We start from the raw sequence: 20,502 nt of genomic DNA, 5'->3' as shown, positions 1-20,502 counted from the left end.
GCAGTCCTGACAAATATCTGGGATGGGTGGAGGAGAGACCCCAGTGATCCTCTCAGCAGACTTCACAATCCGTTGTAGGGACTTGGGGTCAGCTGCCTTGCAATTCCCGTACCAGCCAGTGACGCAACTGGTCAGTTCGCTCTTAATGGCTCTTATACATTATCTTTTAGACCATCATGCTATTCTATACTTCTATCAGATCATCTCTCAATCTGGCACATTCCAACAAATCAAGTCCTAGTGTACACAACCTCTGCTTGTAACTTAACCAGCCCCCACCAGCAGTCCAAGAAATATCCTGGTAGACCTTTGGTGCACTCTGGTGACCAAAATTCTACACAATACTTCAAGCGCCGTCACACTGATTGATGCACCATCAATAACTCACTCTGAGACGTAAGAAGTGAGATATCGGCTTTTATTGACTGGAAGAATGAACAACACTACATCCTGGAGAATGAGGCCGGGCATCAGGCCTCAATCGCCTTTATACAGGGGTCTGTGGGAGGAGCCACAGAAGCAGTCAGCAGGGGTCTGTGGGAGGAGCCACAGGAGCAGTCCGGACAGGTATATGTAGTTCACCACACTGATGTCTTTTATAACTGCAGCATAACTTCCCAAAGACCTTCTTCACCATCCTGTCTACCTCTGACACCTCTTACATCAGTGCACCACAAAGTCCCTCTGTTCCATAATAGTACCCAGGTCCCACCACTAGGCCCCTCTGTTCCATAATAGTACCCAGGTCCCACCACTAGGCCCCTCTGTTCCATAATAGTACCCAGGTCCCACCACTAGGCCCCTCTGTTCCATAATAGTACCCAGGCCCCACCACTAGGCCCCTCTGTTCCACAATAGTACCCAGGCCCCACCACTAGGCCCCTCTGTTCCACAATAGTACCCAGGCCCCACCAGTAGGCCCCTCTGTTCCACAATAGTACCCAGGCCCCACCACTAGGCCCCTCTGTTCCACAATAGTACCCAGGCCCCACCACTAGGCCCCTCTGTTCCACAATAGTACCCAGGCCCCACCACTAGGTCCCTCTGTTCCACAATAGTACCCAGACCGTGACAAAGGTGGTTCTCTTAGCGGGAATGTGCAACAATGAATGTAAATTGTAAGTCTGCAAATTTATGACTGTATTCAGGATATTAAAGTTAAGTAGATGATATAGCTATTGAAACTGTAAATAATTCATTATTGTCTGTGTTTAAAAAATATAAAACATAATTTCACGAGAGTGAATTCTCTTGGACTCCCCTGAAGGTCACAACAGGCTACTCCACTATTGCTGCCAGTTTATAAGGCTTTTGAGACCTCAGGCTAAAGTATAACTTACAGGCCAATTTACAGCTGCTGTTTGAAGCTGAGGGATGGCTGCGTTAGACAGCTACATTGTCCCACATCTTATCCCAGTTTGATATATCATGTAATAACAAATTCCTCATTCCTCCAGTCAAATTTTATCAGTTTCTTTGCTTCCATTTTCTTAACCTTGTCAGAACTTCACAATTAATCAGGGTCCTGCTGAAGGGCCTCAGCGCAAAAAGCCGACTCTACTCTTTTCCATGGATGCTGCCTGGCCTGCTGAGTTCCTGTGTGTGTTGTTCACAGTTAATCATCCTTGTATGTGCCAGTTGAAAAAGGATGTTAAGAATGTACAACACGTGCACTGCTCTGTAATAAACTCAAGAGATTCTGCAGATGCAGGAAATCCAGAGCAACACACACAAAATGCTGGAGGAATTCAGCAAGTTAGGCAGCATTTACGGAGGGGAATAAACAGTTGATTTTTCCTGCCAGGGCCCTTCCTCGGGACTGGAAGATAGCAGAAACCAGAATAAAGAGAGAGGAGGGGAAAGAGGATAAGCCAGCAGGTGATAGGTAAGACCAGGTGAGGGGGAGGGGGAAGAAAGAAGCAGGGAGGTGATAGGTAGAAGAGGCAAAGAGCCGTAGGAGGAAGAATCTAATAGAAGACAGAGGGAATTGGAAGAAAGGGAAGGAGGAGGAAAACCAGAAGGGACTGATGGGCAGGTGAGGTGAAGGCAATGGGTAGCCAGACTGATGAATGGAGCAGGAGAGAATGGGGATTGGGGGAAATTACCAGAAATGAGAGAAATGCCATTAGGTTGGAGACCATCCACACAGAGTACGAGGTGTTGCTCCTCCAACCTGAGATTGACCTCATGGTGGCCATGGAAAGACTTGTCAGAATGGGAATGGGAAGTGGAGCTGAAACAGGCAGCCACGGGGAGATGGAGCCTCATGCGGTAGACAGAGTGAAGGTACTCGACAAAGTAGTCTCCCAATCTGTGTCGTAGAGTAGACTGCACAGAGCACAACAGGTGGCCCCAACAGACTTGCAGGTGAAATGTTACCTCATCTGGAAGCGCTGTGTGGGGCCCCTGAGTGGTGGTGAGAGGGAAGTGTAGGGACCAATGTAGCATTTGTCAGGTTGGACAGAACAAGTCCAAAGAGAGAGATCTGTGGGGAGCAGCGAGTGGACAAGGAATTACCATACAGAGTGATTCCTATGGAGAGGGAAGGATGTGTTTAGTGACAGGATCCCATGGGCCGACGGGCCTGTTGGCGCGCTGTTTGATTTTTATTCTGTTGAAGTCACATCACCAAGCGCAGGCATCAAATCGGCCCAGCATGGTGAAAAATGTAGCAGCCCTGCATGCTTCTGGCGGGTGTGGGTTAACCAGGAACACCCTAGCAACACTGACATAATGTCTACTGAGACCTGAATTTACATCACTCAATGAGAAGCAAGTTGCCATCAAAAAACATAAACAATGAAGCTTAATTTATGCGGATTTTTGTTGTACTGCCAGGAAGCAGGCCCGCCCCGCTGCAGAACATTCAGTAACCATGGATACAGTACTGATTTGTACAGAGTTGGGCAGGGTTAAGAAAATTAAGACTTGGAATCCAACTGACTTGTTCAGCTCACTGTACCCCCCAGCTCTATGATGATTCAAGTCCTTCCAGAAGAAACCAAATGGTTTGCTCATCCTGTTTTCAATTCCATTCCCTGGAATTTTGCAATTTTCACTAATTCAATATACACTCAGTGGCCACTTTATTAGGACCACCAGCTCATTAATTCAAATATCTAATCAGCCAATCATGTGGCAGCAACTCAATGCATAAAAGCATGCAGACATGGTCGGGGGGTTCAGATTCAAAATATTTGAATGGGAATGAAATGCGAACTAAGTGACTGTGACCATGGAGTGACTGTTGGTGCCAGACAGGATAGTTTGGGTGTCTCAGAAACTGCTGATCTCCTGGGGTTTTCATGCAGAAGTGTCTAGGGCCTAACGAGAATGGTGCAAAAAACATCCAATGAGTGGCAGCTCTTGGGCAAAACACCTTGTTAGTGAGAATGATCAGAGGAGAATGCTGTAACGTGTGGCCAGTGTGGACTGGTTCAAGCTGACTGTAACTCCAATGGCCACACGTTACAGCAGCGCTGTGTAGAAGAACGTCACTGAACACACAACACGTCGAACTGTGAAGTGGATGGGCTACAGCAGCAGAAGACAATGAACACACACTCCGTGGCCACTTTATTAGGTACAGGATGTTACTGAGGAGAGTAATTACTAGTCTTTCCCTTTCTCACCTTACTACACAAGAAGCCAGTTAGGCCTTCTAGCTCCCAGCGGAGGAATCCGATTAGTCTAATTTCTTCTTTACCCTGTTTACCCTTCTTCTCCTGCCCATTAACTCAATTTTGGCAATGTAGACAACTCACCTATTATTTTTAAAAATGGGAGGAATCCTATGCAGTCAGAGAGTGTACACGCTCGACATGGAAGGCACAAGAGGGTTGGGATTGGATCTGACTCTCCCAGCCTCAAGGCTAGTGTTGCTGAGATATAGAAACAAGAAGTTTTTCAGCCTCAGTACAAAGCCAGCACTTGAACGCCCTCCACATGAACCAGATCATTTGAATTTCCGCTGTGGAATTTCACTAGGCATTTTCTGTAATGAACTAATGCTGGTTTTCCATATCAAAGGCAAATTCAAATTAGGCACTTTTAATAAACAGAATTGCAGACAAGACAGTTGAAGGGCAAGGCCCTAAATGCAGCAAGAGAAAGCAGCTCAGGCATTAAGTTATTCAATGAGCCATTCCAGAAACTGTGCGCTGCAAATTCTCATAATTGAGGCAGTCCATGTGTGGGACTGCCTCCTAGGGTTTCCACGTAAGTGGGTTCAGCGGCTTGAACTGAGGTTGAAATATTTCACCAACAATGAGGAAAGTGCAGTGTGGTGAACTACATATACCTGTCTGGACTCGCCCCCCCCTGCTGACTGCTCCTGTGGCTCCTCCCACAGACCCCTGTATAAAGGCGATTGGAGGCACTGCTCCTCCCTCAGTCTCCAGGATGTTGTGTGATGGTCTCTTGCTGACGGTGCTTTCTTCCAGCCAGTAAAAGCCTATCTCTCGCCTCACGTCTCCAAGAGTTATTGATGGTGCATCATGCAGGGGTATAAATCACACAGGATCATGTCCTGAGTGCACAAGGGGGTAAGCGTGGGTCATGAGTGGCACTTCAGCAGCAGGAATCCTAAAAATGGAACTGGTCCTCAATCTGGAGTGCCAACATAAACACAAGAGATTCTGCAGATGCTGAAAATCCAGATTAACACACACAAAAGGCTGGAGGAACTCAGCAGGTCAGGCTGCATCTATGGAAATAGACAAACAGTCGATCTTTCAGGCCAAGACCCTTCCTTCAGAACTGGAAGGGAAGGGATGAGGACACAAGAATAAAAGAGGTGGGGGGAGGAGAAGGAGGATGGTTAGAAGTTGAAAGGTGAAGCCTGGTGGGTAGGAAGGTAAGGGCTGAAGAAGGAATCTGATAAAAGAGGGGAGTGGACCATGGGAGAAAGGGAGCCAGGGGGAGGTGATAGGCAGGTGAAAAGGAGTAAGAGGCTAAAATGGGGAATAGAAGAAGAGGGGAGAGGGAGGGAATATTTTTTGCCAGAAGGAGAAGTCGATATTCATGCCATTAGGTTGGAGGCTACCCAGACAGGATATCTTCTCCACCCTGAGAGTGGCCTTACCATGGCACAAGAGGAGACGTCAAAACAAGAATCAGAATTAAAAAATATTTGGCTACTGGGAAATCCCACTTTTGGCAAACGGAGCGGAGGTGTTTGACGAAGCTGTTCCACTATCCAGTGTAGAGGAGGTCTCATCAGGAGCGCCACACACAATAGATGACCTCAGCAGATTTACAGGTGAAGTGTTGCCTCACCTGGAAGGACTCTTTGGGGCCCTGAATGGACAGGTGTAGCACTTTGGTCACCTGCAAGGAAAAGTGCTGGGAGGGATGAGTGGACAAAGGAATCACGGAGGAAGCAATACCTGAGGAAAGCAGAGAGAGGGGGCTAGGTAAAGATAGGATCCCTTTGGAGATAGTGGAAATTACGAAGGATGATGTGTCAAATGCGAAGGTTCATGGGGTCATAGGCAAGGACAAAAGGAACTCCATCACTGTTAAGGCAGTGGAACAATGGGGTGAGCGCAGATGTTAGGAAAATCGAGGAGACGTGGGAGATGGCAGCATCAATGGCAGGAGGAAGAGAAACCCTGTTCTTTGAAGGAGGACATCTTTGATGTTCTGGAAAGGAAAGCCACGTGCTGGGATGCAGCGGGGATAAAGGAATTGAGAAAAAGGGGATCACAGGAGACAGGTTAGGAAGAGGTATAGTCAAGATAATCATGGGAATTGGTAGTTTATAAAAGATGTCGGGCGAAAAGGCAGGGAGGTGACAGAAATGGACCAAGTAAATTTAAAGTCAGGGTGGAAGTTGGAGACAAAATTCATCAAATTGATGAGCTCAGCATGGGTGTCTGAAGCAGCCATCCAGTCATCAATGTACTGGAGGAAGAATTGGGCATCATTACCAGGGAAGGCTTGGAACATGGACTGTTTGACGTGGACACAAGAAGGCAGGCCTTGCTGGGCACATGCGGGTGCCCTTTGAGTCTGGAGAAAGTGATAGGAAATGAAGGAAAAATTGTTGAGGGCCAGACTGAGGAGGGTTGTGATGGAGAGGGACTATTTGACTCTTTTATTGAGAAAGAAGCTGAATGCTTTAAGGCTTTCTTCATGGGGAGGGGGCGGGGTAGAAATGTATTGTCACTGGACATCCATGGTGAAAATGAGGCAGTCAGGGCCAGAGAATTGAAAGATAGTGAGGAGATGGAGGGCCTGAGAAGTGTCTCTGATGTAGGTGGGCAGGGATTGAACCGAGGGGGATAGATTGGAGTTGAAGTATGAGGACACAAGTTGGTGGGGCAGGAGCAGGCAGATACAATAGGCTGCTTGGACAGTCAGGTTTGGGGATCTTGGGTAGGGGACAGAAGTGAGCAGTGTGGGATAAGGGAACAATGAGTTTGCCGGCAGTGGGTGGGAGCTCTCCAGAGTTGATGAGGTCAGTGATGGTGTCAGAGGCAGTTTTTGAATGGTCCGGAGTGGGATCCTCTTCAAGGGGTAGGTATGAGGAGGTGTCTGATATGCTGCCTGGCCTCAGCAAAGTAGAGGTCAGTGCACCACACTACAACAGCACACCCTTTGTCTGCGGGTTTGATGGTGAAGTTGGGATTGGTGCGGAGTAAGTGGAGGGCAGTGCGTTCAAAGAGGGTGACGTTTGAGGAGGAGAGAGAAGTGCCTAAGTCAAGCCAGTTGATGTCTTGTCAGCACTTTGAGATGAAAATATCCAGAGCAGGCAGAGAACCTGAACAGAATGTCCAAAAAGAGGAGGAGGGTTGGAGACGAGGATGGGAGAAGAGGGTTGGAGACGGGGACGGGAGAGGAGGGTTGGAGACGGGGATGGGAGAGGAGGGTTGGAGACGGGAATGGGAGAGGAGGGTTGGGGATGGGAGAGGAGGGTTGGAGACGGGAGAGGAGGATTGGAGACGGGGACGGGAGAAGAGGGTTGGAGATGGGGATGGGAGAGGAGGGTTGGGGACGGGGACGGGAGAGGAGGATTGCAGACGGGAATGGGAGAGGAGGGTTGGGGATGGGAGAGGAGGGTTGGAGACGGGAGAGGAGGATTGGAGACGGGGACGGGAGAAGAGGGTTGGAGATGGGGACGGGAGAGGAGGGTTGGGGACGGGGACGGGAGAGGAGGATTGGAGACGGGGATGGGAGAGGAAGGTTGGGAACAGGAGAGGAGGGTTGGGGACTGGAGAGGAGGGTTGGAGATGGGGTTGGGAGAGGAGGGTTGGAGATGGGGTTGGGAGAGGAGGGTTGGAGACGGGGATGGGAGAGGAGGGTTGGAGATGGGGACGGGAGAGGAGGGTTGGGGACGGGGACGGGAGAGGAGGATTGGAGACGGGGATGGGAGAGGAGGGTTGGGAACGGGAGAGGAGGGTTGGGGACTGGAGAGGAGGGTTGGAGATGGGGTTGGGAGAGGAGGGTTGGAGATGGGGACGGGAGAGGAGGGTTGGGGATGGGGACAGGAGAGGAGGATTGGAGACGGGGATGGGAGAGGAGGGTTGGGAACGGGAGAGGAGGGTTGGGGACTGGAGAGGAGGGTTGGAGATGGGGTTGGGAGAGGAGGGTTGGAGACGGGGACGGGAGAGGAGGGTTGGAGACGGGGATGGGAGAGGAGGATTGGAGACGGGGACGGGAGAGGAGGGTTGGAGACGGGGATGGGAGAGGAGGGTTGGGGACTGAGAGGAGGGTTGGAGACGGGGACGGGAGAGGAGGGTTGGAGATGGGGATTGGAGAGGAGGATTGGAGACCAGGATGGGAGAGGAGGGTTGGAGACGGGGATGGGAGAGGAGGATTGGAGACGGGGATGGGAGAGGAGGATTGGAGACGGGGATGGGAGAGGAGGATTGGAGACGGGGACGGGAGAGGAGGGTTGTAGACGGGGACGGGAGAGGAGGGTTGGAGACGGGGATGGGAGAGGAGGGTTGGAGACGGGGACGGGAGAGGAGGGTTGGAGACGGGGATGGGAGAGGAGGGTTGGAGACGGGGATGGGAGAGGAGGGTTGGAGACGGGGACGGGAGAAGAGGGTTGGAGACGGGGATGGGAGCGGAGCATTGGAGACGGGGACGGGAGAGGAGGGTTGGAGATGGGGATGGGAGAGGAGGGTTGGAGATGGGGACGGGGACGGGAGAGGAGGGTTGGAGACGGGGATGGGAGAGGAGGGTTGGAGACGGGGATGGGAGAGGAGGATTGGAGACGGGGATGGGAGAGGAGGGTTGGAGACGGGGATGGGAGAGGGGGGTTGGAGACGGGAGAAGAGATCATCAATGTGGGATGTGGAATTCTTGCCAAAGAGGTAGGCTTGGAGATGGAGGCAACAGAAGAGTTTGGCATCATGTCAGGCATGGAAGTCACTGCGGTGTGGGCAGAAGGTAAGCCTTTCCTGGGGACAGAATGTTACACCTCAGAGAGGGGAAGGTAGGAGGGAATGGTGAAGACATGGCAAGGAACAGAGCTGGATCAGGGAGGGGGAAGACCCTCAATGTTTACTAATACTCAGATTTCAGAGTCTGCCAGCAGTTAATTGTGGCCACTGTAGATACTAAACACTCTTAATATCCTCACACTCAAATGAGCAGGCTTGCTAAAAAATAATCACAAAATGCAAGACTTCCCATAGACGTAGAGCAGGCCAGGCTGTTTATGAAGGCTCGGACTTCCCTGCTCTGAATTCAAGGTTAATTCATGGTTGTCATTGCTGATCTGCTCAACTTTCCTTCTTCTTAAAAAAAAACACTTTGTTTGTTGGGGATCCACAAACTCAACTCACCCAATTCTACAAGGGCATGGAACCTGTGCCTGACAGTTTTCCCTACACGTGGCAGGGTAGCGGTTAGCATAGTGTCTTACTGTGTCCGCGATCAGGCTTCAATTCCTGCCGCTGTCAGTAAAGAGTCTGGGTAATTTCCCCATGACCATGTGGGTCTCCTCTGGGTGCTCTGGCTTCCTCCCACAGTCCAAAAAGACAAACAGACTTGTGAGCTACGGGCAGACTACGTTTGGACCAGAAGCATGAGAACACTTGCAAGCTGATCTCAGCTTAACCTCAGACCATACTGGTTGTTGACGCAAATGCCTTATTTCACTGTTTCAATGTACTTATGACAAATAAAGCTGATCTTTATCTAAGTGGGGTCATGATCTAATTTTAACATAAGCTTTTATCTCATTACTATAGTAACAATAGTTTTTCTGGCCACTGTTGAAGCACTGGAACCTATGGAGATGTCTCTGAGTTGATCAATGGTTTCTCTTCACCAACATATTGATTTCAATTGATTAGACCAAAACCACAAATCCAGCAGCTCTGATGGAAATAAGAACAAGAATGTTACATGCAACTTTTTTGGTCATTATGGTCTAGTTTCATACTGCATTTCGGTTCAATTGCCACAGATGGAAACAGTTCGATTCAGAAATGCAATTGGAGAACACCTCCAATCAAGTTGTTCACAATGTGTCAGACCATTAAATGTACTGGTAGCAGTTTGTTCAAATTGAAAATTGTGCAGTTATTTTAGAATTGTTTCCAGAACCTTCAAGCCATCTTTTCAGTCTCTCTTCACACAAGAAATGAAGTTGCTCAAGGCAGCTCCTTTCCTAATCATGCTTTGGTCCTTAGTTACAATGTCTTGACTGACCCACAATAGAATACTTCCTTCTATATACTACCGCTCATGGCTATTTGAACTGCAGAGTTGTATAACAAGTTTACAAAGTTATAGCACTGGACAGGATGCTACATCTTCAGTAGAGGATCTTTTAAGTAAGACTTCATGGCAATAAAACCCTCCCTGTGTAGGTACTGTAACAACATTGTTTTCCTCATGTAGTGAATATCAACATCTATATGGTACATAAAAGTTTTTAAAAACTGATTTTACTTGTTCCTGACAGAACAATGTCAGGAATTAACCTAAAATTACACTTCACTGAAGAACAGACTTTCTATTAAAGGAATAGCAAACTGAATAAAATTCAGAAGCTCAGAATCTATAAGAACTTCATTGTCAGCCAGCCAAAGATTTGGTATCATCTGATAATATCTCAGCAGATAGCATGTGGTTTACAAAGCCATGCTGAGTTGATCTCATCGTTTCTGGAAATTTTCTTAGTTGCCCTTAACCAAAACTCAATTACAACCGTCAATGCTACCAGATTAAGCCGCAGCTCTGTTAACAGTGCTGCTCGATAGACACAAGACCTGGCAACAGTGACCTGGCCTAGGTGGCTCAGCCAAGGAAGAGGCAGACGCAGGCAGTACGAGAGGAAACAGAAAGACAGCAAGAGAGCCAGGGCACTAGCTAGGCCGACAGCTAACCGGACCAAACCGGTGGTACCAACACTTTTCTTGGCCAATGTCTACTCGCAAGAAAAAAGGTCTCACTGAGACTGAGAGTGAAAGCATGGAGAGAGATGAGAAACTGCTGCATTCTGATTTCCACCAAAATGTGGCTAAACAACAACAACGCTTGGTTTAGTATTTCCACTCAACGGGGTGATTCTGTTCCGCATTGACAGGAATTCCTTGTTGGGGAAATCCAAGGAGGTGGATTTTGTGTATACATTAAAGAAGGTTGGTGCACGAACTCATCCGTCACTGTTATGAGGCAATTGGACATATTACAATTAAATGCTGGCCACATTACTTTTTCAGTGAGATTATTGTTGTGTTCATCACTGCTGTGTACATCTCCTCTGAGCGTGAAGGTCCAAGACACACTGGAAGAGATTTACAGTATCAGCTCTCTACCATGTCCTCTGGCATCCTGATGATCACTTCATAATTGCACAAGTCTTCAATCTCGTTAACCTGCAGGAGAATTTACCCAAATTCCACCATCATGTCACCATGGCCACTAGGGAAACAATCAGACTGGACCGTGTTTATATAACAGACTTGGTATTTGCTAAGCGATCACATGCCCTCGTCTTGGCCTCTCCAACCACATCTACATAATGTTAATCCCAGCATGCCGACCGGTGCTGAAAAGGAAGAAACCAGTCAAAAGGACCATCACTGTGTGGCCTTATAAGGCAGTCGCTGTGCTTCAGGACTGCTTTGAATGGTTAACCTGGCAGGTGTTCAAGCAGGCCACCACAAATGGAGAAGATTCGATGATTATGACTAATCTGTTATCAGTAACATTGGTACCTCAGGAACAGCCATCTCACAGCACTACCAGAAGACCGGGCTGTATGCTCCCTAAAATGTCCAGGATGCTGTCTTCAAGTCTGATGACAGAAGGGCTCTCAGAGCAGACAGGAGAAATATCATCTTAGGCATCAAGAGGGCAAAAATCTCCTACGGACAGAACAACTCAGGATAACAATCCCCTGTCCAATAACAATCCCCAGCACGTGGCTGGACATCAAGAGCATCACTGACTACGTAAAGAGAAACAGTGTTGACTGCCCCAGTAACAACTCCCTCCCTGACGCTCTAAACAATTTTTATACACGCTTTGGGACATCCAACATGACACTGATCATGAAAGCTGCCCCCCACCCCAGGGGAGCAGCAGATGTGAGACGGACTCTGCAGAGAGTCACCCCCCCCCCCCCCATAAGGCAGTCAGGCCAGACACAGCTCAGGCTGAGTACTCAGGGAGTGTGTATGTCAGCTCGTGGACATCTTCAACCCTGCTCTGCACTCATGCGGGCTGCTGTCCCAGCCAGCAGCAACCCTGTACCAACACCCTGAACAACTACCGCCTGGTGCAGCAGACGCCAATCATCACGAAGTGCCTAGAACAGGTAGTAACGGCACAATTCAAAACCTCCAACCCTGCCACACTGGACATTCACCAGTGTGCTTACTGACAGAACTGCTCACGCACCAGGCCCTGAAACACCTGAAAAACAAGAGCATCGATGTCAGAATGCTGCTTCTCGATTTCAGTCCAGCATTCATTTACCAACACAGTGTGGAATGGCCCTCCTAACAACCCCAATTTAACCCTAATCTCATCACAGGACAATTTACAATGACCAAATAACCTACCCGATATGCCTTTGGACTGTGGGAGGGAACCAGAGGAGAAAACCCACGCATTTGAAGAGGAGGATGTACGGAGACTTCTTACGGAGGACGCTGGGATTGAACTCAGAACTGTAATGCCCTGAGCTGTAATAGTGTCGTGCGGACTGCTATGCCACTGTGGCACCTGAGTGAACAGACTCCTACTCCTCGGTCTAAATACACCACTGTGCAACGGAGTTTGGACTTCCTAACCAACACATCTCAGATAGTCAAGATGCACGGCCACTTCTGCCTCCCCATCATCCCCAACGCAGGTGCCCCCCAGGGCTGTGTGCTGAGTCCATTACTGTACACACACTACTACATAACAAAAACCCAAATAATCACTGTCAGGTTCACCAACTGAACAACAGTAGTGGGGCTCATCACCAATTACGATGAATCGGCCTGCAGAGGGGGAGTGGAAGAGCTCGAGGCCTGGTACCAGGCAAATAATCTCTTTCTCATTATTTGCAAGACAAAAGAGATGGGTATCAACTTCAGGAGAACTCACCCCACTCACACTGATGGTACAGCAACAGAAAGTGCGAGCACATCTCAGACAACCCTTCGTGATCCCAGAACACACTCTACCCAATCAGGAAAGCTCACCAACATCTCTCCTTTCCGAGGAGGTTGAAGAGAGCTGGACTATGTCCATCTACACTCACGTCATTCCACAGATGCCTCGCAGAAAGCACGCCCACAAGCTGAATCACAGCATGGTACAGAAGCTGCGCCGCAGTGGACAGGAAGGGTCTACCACAGGCAATCAAAACACCAAACGCATCACTGGCACCAGCCCACCCGCCATACAGAGAGGGGCCAGTGACATCATGAAGGATCCCACCCACTCTGCTCATGGACCGTTTGTCCCTCTGCCATCAGGGAGGAGGCTACGCATTCACACCAGGACCACCAGACTCAAAAACAGTTACTTTCCCCAACCAGTAAGGCTGATCAACACCTCCACCCACTACCCCACCCTTCCACACCCCTAACCACCACTACTTTATCATTTCCTGTCAGTCACCTTACATATGGCACTCCTGCGCCTGGTGCCACTGTATGGACATACAATCACTACGTATATAAGCTATCTATGTATTTATATTTATTGTGCTTTGTTAATTAATGTGTTCAATAGCCTATTGTGGGTTTTTTTGTGCTGCATCAGATCCAGAGTAACAATTACATCATTCTCCTTTACGTTTGTGTAGTGGAAATGACGCTAAACTATCTGGAAGTCTTGAAGTATCCTGAAGTTAAAGAGTAGTGAACTAGCTTAATTCATCCAGAGTTTTCAGACAAATTGAACTATTACTGTTGCTGTAGTATTCTGCATGTTTGTGCATTAATTTAGCAAAAACATGTAATAATTACCTGGTATTTAAGTACTAAATCTTACCAGGAGCGGCTGTTCACAATTTTCTTGTGTTGTAGTATTGTTCAGATGGAACACTCAGATTCTCAACACATTTGTGACAGTGTGTAAGTGAACTGAGGAAATGGAGTAGGAATAGGCCATCCATCTTTGATCTACTAACCCAATAAACAAACTCACAACTGATTCTTTTTAAACCAGTGCCTGCAGAAACAAACTTCATGGGAAATGGAGACCTCATTTTTATTTCAGTACCACAGACTTTTACCAGAGGCATCTAAGGCTAGGTCACACATTAAGGTTATAGATAAACTGAAGGAGGACTATTGATTGAAATCAATAAAGCTGTTACTCTGTTGCTGATTAACTGAAAGATACACACCCTTCTGCAGAAACACTGTTTGATTTTTGCACCGTCTCTCATACAAGAATGGCACCGAAATTTAAAGATCATCCATTGCGATTACATTGCATTTGAACATTTCAGCAGATATCAATTTACGTCGCAATCCACTTTCTGATCCTAATTGTCCCACATCAATTTAATATGGATCAGATAAATAAACAGAGATTACTCAGCACCTTGATTTGTTTCCCAGCATTGCATTCTGAGCTAGGTAGAGCATCTTCCTTTCTCCAGCCTACTCTAGATATGAGGTTACTGGATAGACTCCCCCACTACCTTCCCCAGTCCCAAACAGATTCCACTAATTCAGAACCAAGCCTCCTGCACATTGCTGCAAAAAGCTGATAATTCCACCCTTGTACTGGGCCCACCATCACCAAATTATTGCTTTCCTTAACCTCCTGCCAAATTAACTCATCTACTCTGCAGCCCAACATCAAGTTGAACGCCACTGGGAACTGCAGAAGCCAAGGCTCTCACACTCCTCGTTCAATCACATTCCACTTTCCCCGGCCTCTGATCAATTCAGAAGCCTTTCTCCTGTTTTAAGCCGCCCTGCCATCACACCACCCTCCTGCGGCACTGGGCCACAGATAAGCCTGCTCTCGAGCTGGTAGTAATGAGCTCACAGATCCCTCAGCTGTGGTATGCCACTTGTCTTGATGCTTTTCATACCATTTTTTAAGTCAGCACACCATCAGTTCCTTATTAATTTTAAATTTTAGGGTAGAGGAGCTTCAAATTCATCAAAGAGCTCCTCTTTACCCCAAATTCCCAACAAGAAATAAACTAAAAACTGCACTCACCTTTACTGACAGCTGGAACTGACCCAACAAGAAGTACACTAATTAACATCTTGCCTTTCACACTGTTGCTAACTATGCTACTTTGACCATTCACTCCCTCTGACTCACCAGGCACCATAGTTTGTGTTGTTATGGTGTATTTTTTAATATCTAAACTCAATTGATTGCTCTCAAATGGGAACAGGTTTCCCAACCTCAGTTACAATAGAGGGCCCTCCCAAGGATACCTGTTCAAAGTTCAAAGTAAATTTATTATCAAAGTACATTAGCAACCCCGAGATTTGCTTTCTTGAAGGTGTGCACAGGAAATCCAAGAAACACCATAGAATCGGTGAAAGGCAGCACCCAATAGGACAAACAGCCAGTGTGCGAAAGGCAACAAACTGTGCAAATACAGCACAAAAAAAGGGGAAAAAATAAGTAATAAATATCAAGAACATGAGATGAAGAGTCCTTGAAAGTGAGTCCATAGGTTATAGGCAACAGAAAATCTGCAAGTGCTGGAAATCCAAGCAACACACACAAGATGCTGGAGGAACTCAGCAGGCCAGGCAGCATCTATGGAAAAGAGTAGAGTCGGCATTTCGGGTTGGGACCTTTCCTCAGGTCTGGAGGGAAAAAGATGGCAGTCAAGAGTTAAAAGGTGGGGGAGGGGAGGGAGAAACACAAGGTGATAGGTGAAACTGGGAGGAGGAGGGGTAAAGAGATGGGAAGTTGATTGGTGAAAAAGATACAGGGCCAGAGAACGGGGCAATTTGACAGGAGAGGACAGAAGGCCATGGAAGAAAGAAAAGAGGCAGGAGCACCTGAGAGTGCAGGCCAGGAAATAAAGTGAGAGGGAAAGGGGGGTGGGGAATGGTGCAGGGGGAGGGGCGTGGTCATTACCAGAATATAGCATCAACGCTCTATCCACCAGAAAAAGTGGGATTTCCCAGTGGCCACCCATTTTAATTCCACTTCCCATTCCCATTCTGACATGTCAGTCCATGGCCTCCTCTACTGTCGCAATGAGGTCACACTCAGGTTGGAGGAGCAACACCTTATATCCTCTATCCTCATTCGCAGAACCAATGTCTGCTGCGAGGTCTGCCCGGAACCAAGAGGACGACCATCCAGGGCTGTTGCAGGCATGGGCTGGCTCAACTCTAGACGGTCACCATGGGCTGGTTCAACTCCTGGATGGTCAACATGGGCTGGCTCAACTCTAGACGGTCACCATGGGCTGGTTCAACTCCTGGATGGTCAACATGGGCTGGTTAAACTCCTAGATGGTCACCATAGGCTGGTTCAACTCCTGGATGGTCACCATGGGCTGGTTCAACTCCTAGATGGTCACCATGGGCTGGTTCAACTCCTGGATGGTCACCATGGGCTGGCTCAACTCTAGACGGTCACCATGGGCTGGTTCAACTCCTGGATGGTCAACATGGGCTGGCTCAACTCTAGACAGTCACCATGGGCTGGTTCAACTCCTGGATGGTCAACATGGGCTGGCTCAACTCTAGACGGTCACCATGGGCTGGTTCAACTCCTGGATGGTTAACATGGGCTGGTTCAACTCCTAGATGGTCACCATGGGCTGGTTCAACTCCTGGATGGTCACCATGGGCTGGTTCAACTCCTAGATGGTCACCATGGGCTGGTTCAGCTCCTGGATGGTCACCATGGGCTGGTTCAACTCCTAGATGGTCACCATGGGCTGGTTCAACTCTAGACGGTCACCATGGGCTGGTTCAACTCCTAGATGGTCACCATGGACTGGTTCAACTCCTGGATGGTCACCATGGGCTGGCTCAACTCTAGACAGTCAACATGGGCTGGCTCAACTCTAGACGGTCAACATGGGCTGGCTCAACTTCTAGACGGTCACCATGGGCTGGCTCAACTCCTGGATGGTCACCATGGGCTGGTTCAACTCCTGGGTGGTCACCATGGGCTGGCTCAACTCCTAGATGGTCACCATGGGCTGGTTCAACTCCTAGATGGTCACCATGGGCTGGTTCAACTCTAGACGGTCAACATGGGCTGGTTCAACTCCTAGATGGTCCCCATGGGCTGGTTCAACTCTAGACGGTCACCATGGGCTGGCTCAACTCCTGGATGGTCACCATGGGCTGGCTCAACTCCTGGATGGTCACCATGGGCTGGCTCAACTCTAGACGGTCACCATGGGCTGGTTCAACTCCTGGATGGTCAACATGGGCTGGCTCAACTCTAGACGGTCACCATGGGCTGGTTCAACTCCTGGATGGTCAACATGGGCTGGCTCAACTCTAGACGGTCACCATGGGCTGGTAAAACTCCTGGATGGTCAACATGGGCTGGTTCAACTCCTAGATGGTCAACATGGGCTGGTTCAACTCCTGGATGGTCACCATGGGCTGGCTCAACTCCTGGATGGTCACCATGGGCTGGTTCAACTCCTGGATGGTCACCATGGGTTGGCTCTACACCTCGGACTTCAACTACTGCACAGAGTCTTGCCATCTTCAGAAGTTTTCTGATGACTCTGCCATAGTTGGATGCATCAGCAAGGGAGATGAGGCTGAGTACAGGGCTACGGTGGGAAACTTTGTCACATGGTGTGAGCAGAATCATCTGCAGCTTAATGTGAAAAAGACTAAGGAGCTGGTGGTGGACCTGAGGAGGGCTAAGGCACCGGTGACCCCTGTTTCCATCCAAGGGGTCAGTGTGGACATGGTGGAGGATTACAAATACCTGGGGATATGAATTGACAATTAACTGGACTGGTCAAAGAATACTGAGCTGTCTACAAGAAGGGGCAGAGCCATCTCTATTTCCTGAGGAGACTGAGGTCCTTTAACATCTGCCGGACGATGATGAGGATGTTCTACGAGTCTGTGGTGGCCAGTGCTATCATGTTTGCTGGTGTGTGCTGGGGCAGCAGGCTGAGGGTAGCAGACACCAACAGAATCAACAAACTCATTCGTAAGGCCAGTGATGTTGTGGGGGTGGAACTGGACTCTCTGACGGTGGTGTCTGAAAAGAGGTTGATGTCCAAGTTGCATGCCATCTTGGACAATGTCTCCCATCCAGTCCATAATGTATTGGTTAGGCACAGGAGTACATTCAGCCAGAGAGTCATTCCACCGAGATGCAACACTGAGCGTCATAGGAAGTCATTCCTGCCTGTAGCCATCAAACTTTACAACTCCTCCCTCGGAGTGTCAGACATCCTGAGCCAATAGGCTGGTCCTGGACTTATTTCCACTTGGCATGATTAACTTACTATTATTTAATTATTTATGGTTTTATATTGCTATATTTCTACACTATTCTTGGTTGGTGCGACTGTAACGAAACGCAGTTTCCCTCGGGATTAATAAAGTATGTCTGTCTGTCTGTCTGGACAGTTGAGCCGACAGGCAGTCACCAAGTCCAGGAAATTACTGGAGGTCTCAGAGTCCACAAAGGCTCCACAGAGCCCACCTCTCATCAGTTCTTACCCTCAGAGATCAGTAATATACCAGAATCACTAGGGCTGCCATCACCATTCTCCCGATACAGGATGATCTTAGCAGTGAAGGCCTGCATTCAGCCTGCAGGTGACCTGCTTCCCCACAGTAATAGCAGCAACCTTGACCCCAACGCCAGGACCTCTCATCGTTGAGAAGACTTGTGCAGCTGACAGGATCCTGAGCAGGAGATGGGCTGGTCATTGTCTGAAGCCCGGAAGTAGAACTGCAATGCGTTAAAACCAGGCTCGAGCTAGCCCTCTTCAACCACTTCCGCTCTGCCAGGCGATTATCGAGGTGGTCAACTTGAGGTAGTCCCACTTCCGCTCTGCCAGGTGGATGGACTGGTTCACACCAGCATCTGACATCCGAGGTCTCCGTCAGTCAGAGTTGACCGCGGATATTGCATTGTAGCTGTCTAGATACACAAGCCTGGGCAGTATGATATGGAGAGCAACCCCCACCAGCTCTCCAAAAGCAATGGCATCCTTTAGTTCGCCTTGGAGTCTGTGGTGGTACAGACTGGCCAAGGCCTTTCCGTGCCAGCCATTTTCCTCAGCCAAGGTCTGACATTCAAAAGCTTATCAGCAGCTGACCGACTACCCTGACGCACCTTCATCAGATGGTCCAAAGCTCTGTTAGCTCCAGAGGGATGATGGAACACCCTCTTCATGGAATCCATGAATTCCTCCTGAAACCCCTTTTTACTGGGCATCTCTAGACATGGCTCGTTAACCCCTCGCTAACTGCCACTGGATTCAGCGGTGAGAAAATCACCTTTCTCAAACTCTATACATCTAGGTTCAGTTTGACTTGGGTCCCACCAAAACCGGCAAGTTGGGATGTCTTGACTACCCGAACCTCGAGTTCAATTGGCAATCAGTGTGTAGCACATTTGGAGTAATGCTCTTGACCATTCTATCAAACATCCCCTACCTCAGTTGTGATCACGAGGAAATCTGCAGATGCTGGAAATTCAAAAACAACACACACAAAATGCTGGTAGAACACAGCAGGCCAGGCAGCATCTATAGGGAGAAGCACTGTCGACGTTTCGGGCCGAGACCCTTCATCAGGACTAACCAAAAGGAAAGATAGTAAGAGATTTGAAGGTAGTGGGGGGAGGGGGAAATGCGAAATGATAGGAGAAGACCGGAGGGGGTGGGATGAAGCTAAGAGCTGGAAAGGTGATTGGCGAAAGTGATACAGAGCTGGAGAAGGGAAAGGATCATGGGACAGGAGGCCTCCGGAGAAAGAAAGGAGGGGGCGGAGCACCAGAGGGAGATGGAGAACAGGCAAACAACTAAATATGTCAGGGATGGGGTAAGAAGGGGAGGAGGGGCATTAACGGAAGTTAGAGAAGTCAATGTTCATGTCATCAGGTTGGAGGCTACCCAGCCAGTATATAAGGTGTTGTTCCTCCAACCTGAGTTTGGATTCATTTTGACAGTAGAGGGGGCCATGGATAAACATATCAGAATGGGAATGGGACGTGGAATTAAAATGTGTGGCCACTGGGAGATCCTGCTTTCTCTGGCGGACTGAGCGTAGGTGTTCTGCGTCGGGTCTCACCAATATATAAAAGGCCACACCGGGAGCACCGGACAGTATACCACACCAGCCGACTCACAGGTGAAGTGTCGCCTCACCTGGAAGGACTGTCTGGGGCCCTGAATGGTGGTGAGGGAGGAAGTGTAAGGGCAGGTGTAGCACTTGTTCCGTTTACAAGGATAAGTGCCAGGAGGGAGATCGGTGGGAAGCAATGTGGGGGACGAGTGGACAAGGGAGTCGCGTAGGGAGCGATCCCTGCGAAAAGCAGAAGGGGGGGAGGGGAAAATGTGTTTGGTAGTGGGATCCCGTTGGAGATGGTGGAAGTTATGGAGAATTATACGTTGGACCTGGAGGTTGGTGGGGTGGTAGGTAAGGACAAGGGGAACCCTATCCCGGTGGGGTGGCGGGTGGATGGGGTGAGGGCAGATGTGCGGGAAATGGGAGAGATGTGTTTGAGAGCAGAGTTGATGGTGGAAGAAGGGAAGCCCCTTTGTTTCAAAAAGGAAGACATCTCCTTCGTCCTGGAATGAAAAGCCTCATCCTGAGATGAAGGAGATGTCTTCCTTTTTTAATCCAAACTCAGGCTGGAGGAACAACACCTTATATACCGGCTGGGTAACCGCCAACCTGATGACATGAACATTGACTTCTCTAACTTCCATTAATGCCCCTCCTCCCCTTCTTACCCCATCCCTGACATATTTAGTTGTTTGCCTGTTCTCCATCTCCCTCTGGTGCTCCCCCCCACCTCCTTTCTTTCTCCTGAGGCCTTCCGTCCCATGATCCTTTCCCTTCTCCAGCTCTGTATCACTTTCGCCAATCACCTTTCCCG

At 48.8% G+C, this 20,502-nt stretch overlaps 1 protein-coding gene across 1 annotated transcript in view; it reads right to left on the bottom strand.

The window, feature by feature from the left end:
• The window catches only part of LOC140726884 (mesenteric estrogen-dependent adipogenesis protein-like), a 42,582-nt gene extending 27,876 nt beyond the window's left edge, over positions 1–14,706 (bottom strand). Inside the window, exon 1 of the mRNA XM_073043848.1 lies at positions 14,644–14,706. The gene's annotated coding sequence lies outside the window, so the exon portion shown is untranslated. The remainder of the gene's footprint in view (positions 1–14,643) is intronic.
• Positions 14,707–20,502: the final 5,796 nt, after the last annotated feature.

Source organism: Hemitrygon akajei, chromosome 4 (assembly GCF_048418815.1).
Source record: "Hemitrygon akajei chromosome 4, sHemAka1.3, whole genome shotgun sequence".
Lineage (NCBI taxonomy): Eukaryota > Metazoa > Chordata > Chondrichthyes > Myliobatiformes > Dasyatidae > Hemitrygon > Hemitrygon akajei.
This window is presented reverse-complemented; position numbering and strand designations above follow the sequence as displayed.